General features: G+C 45.3%; 1 long non-coding RNA gene across 1 annotated transcript; it reads right to left on the bottom strand.

The window, feature by feature from the left end:
- Window positions 1-218: 218 nt before the first annotated feature.
- LOC124698608 lies at window positions 219-1,915 on the bottom strand. The gene is made up of 3 exons (XR_007001020.1): window positions 1,362-1,915; window positions 1,092-1,184; window positions 219-268 (listed from the first exon to the last, which is right to left on the bottom strand). It is a non-coding gene; the product is annotated as an uncharacterized LOC124698608 (long non-coding RNA).
- Window positions 1,916-2,340: the final 425 nt, after the last annotated feature.

Genomic DNA, 2,340 nt, shown 5'->3' with positions numbered 1-2,340 from the left:
GAGCCCAAACACGCCTACGACTCGCAAGGCTCAAACATCAAGCAACGGCTATGGTTAAGGAATGATATATATAGGATTATTATGGTAAAAAAGTGGAATAGGACACGTGACTCGATAAAGAATCGCAACATAAGGATAGCAGTGCAAGGGAGAGAGTAAATAGGTGAAGAGGGAGGGCTCGCCTGTGAAAAGCTGCAGAAGAACTTGTCGGAGAACTCGTCGTATCTCACATCAATACTTCGTGATCCTATCCGGGAAGAAGCAAATGCTACAACAAACAACGGATGCAAATCTTACAACTACGGAGAAGAATCGGCATGATCATGATAAGATATGCATGACATGGCAGATATGATGCGATGCAACTTATCCATATTAATCGGAGTCGGAATCCGGACAAACAATTATTAGGTTCGAGTTATTTTTCTACCGACAATATTAAATGTTGATTAGCATGGATTGACATGGCATGGGTGCGCTACTTCAAAATTAAACGGAGCGGGGAACCGTAGTCGGTAATTCCCAAATACTCCGCGTTTAATTATTAGGTGTGATGCAAATCATAACGTCATGACATGATGCAAGATGCAAACAAGGATATGGGTGTCATATTATTGTTGTTTGCATTTTTCTAATAAATTTTCATATATAATACCTTTCCATTTGAATTCGTATAAAATAGGGTGCAAAACTTTTTAGTAAACGATTATTTAGCTAGTCAAGCAAACAAGCAGGCTGCTGGAAGGATTGAGGATTTGCATGATGTGCTAGCTGAAAGAAAAGAACAAACGTTCAAAGAGTGGTGCAGCGACTTGTGTGTAGCACGACGGCGATGCAAGAAAAGCAAAAGGTGACGCTGTACTGATGTTGGCAAGGAAACAAGTGGCAGAGAAACTAGCCATGGCGACTTCGATCTGGGATGCAGCGATGAATTGTAAGAAAGGTAGGCCGTCAGGATGAAACTAATGATTGACTAGTTGCAGTCCTGGAATCAGACCAACATGCTAAGCTGTATTTGTTGTACAAGGAGGTGCCCAGAATTCTATGAAATAGGAATACATGAATTGCATGATGCAGGACAAGGAACAAACCATCTGGGAATTTGGGAATTTTAACGACATCCAAGATGCAGACTAGACCTGCACAAGGTGCGGAGGAACACGAACTGACGAAGAAGACTTCAGCTGGACAGAGAAACTAACAGCAAAAGTATGGTCATTTTGCCTCAAACGGGAATTGATCCCAGAATCTCATCTCACTGTTTGATACAAGGAATAGAGCCAGATGTGCTGCTGCACGTATGATGCCGAGGTACATGCGTGGAGGTAGAAAAAGAAAACGTAGAGGGAGGGCTCGCTCACCAGGAGGCTGTCGGCAGAGAACGAGGTAGGCCAGGAAGGAGTCCATCAGGGACGAGCACGAGCGGCAAGCAGGCTTGCAGCCGACCATGGCGGAGATGCGCTCGGACAACAGCAGATGACAGCTCCGTCAGAAATAAGCGGCGGCGAGCAGTGAGCAAAAAGGACGGGAAAGATGGGGAAAAGGGACACCATCTCACCAAGAAGCTGATGAACACCTCGGCGGGGGCGGACGAGGTCGGAGGCGGCCAGAAACACAGGATTTCTGCCGGCGGCGGAGATGGAGAAGTGGTCCTTGCTGTCGATTTCGAGCTCTGTTTGCTGCGTTCTTTGGTCGACGAGATGTAGTGCGTCAAGGCGGAGCTAGATGTGGCATCAGCTTGTCGAGAGGTGGCCGGAGACGACGGCGCGACGGCGATGCTGTGGCGGAGGTATTCTCTGAAACTCTGAATTTGATTGGGAAAAGTTTGCTTCGTTGCGTGGAAGAGAGGAAAGGGATGGCGGCGGCGCAGGGGAAGAAACGAGAAGGCAGCTAGGGTTTGAGGGGTTGCCTCGGTGGGAATTTTGTGGAGGGGAAAACAGGAGGTGAGGTGGTTGGCTTGGTCTACCAAGGTGGAGGATTACCTGAGTGCTCAGCTCACGCTTTCAGCGTGGAAGAAGACAACAGTGTAGTGGCTCCCACGAAGGGAACTAGCCTGAAAATGTGCCCAGCCAATTTTCTTCAGATTTCTGGATTTTGAAACATATGCACGGAAGAATAGGAGAAGAAGAAGAATGTAGAGTGGCGAAGAAAGGAAAGAACAAAAGCACCAAGAACAAATTTGAAAACATTTTAAATATTGTATTTTTAATTTGGTTTAGGGTTTGTTTAAATGAAGGGTTTTGAATGAGGATTTTTATAAACCATATGAGAGGGGAAACAAAATAATTTGGTTTTATAAAAATAATTTTATTTTGTTTAAAACATGGATGATATGATGCA

This window comes from Lolium rigidum, chromosome 3 (assembly GCF_022539505.1).
Source record: "Lolium rigidum isolate FL_2022 chromosome 3, APGP_CSIRO_Lrig_0.1, whole genome shotgun sequence".
Taxonomy (NCBI): Eukaryota; Viridiplantae; Streptophyta; class Magnoliopsida; order Poales; family Poaceae; genus Lolium; species Lolium rigidum.
This window is presented reverse-complemented; position numbering and strand designations above follow the sequence as displayed.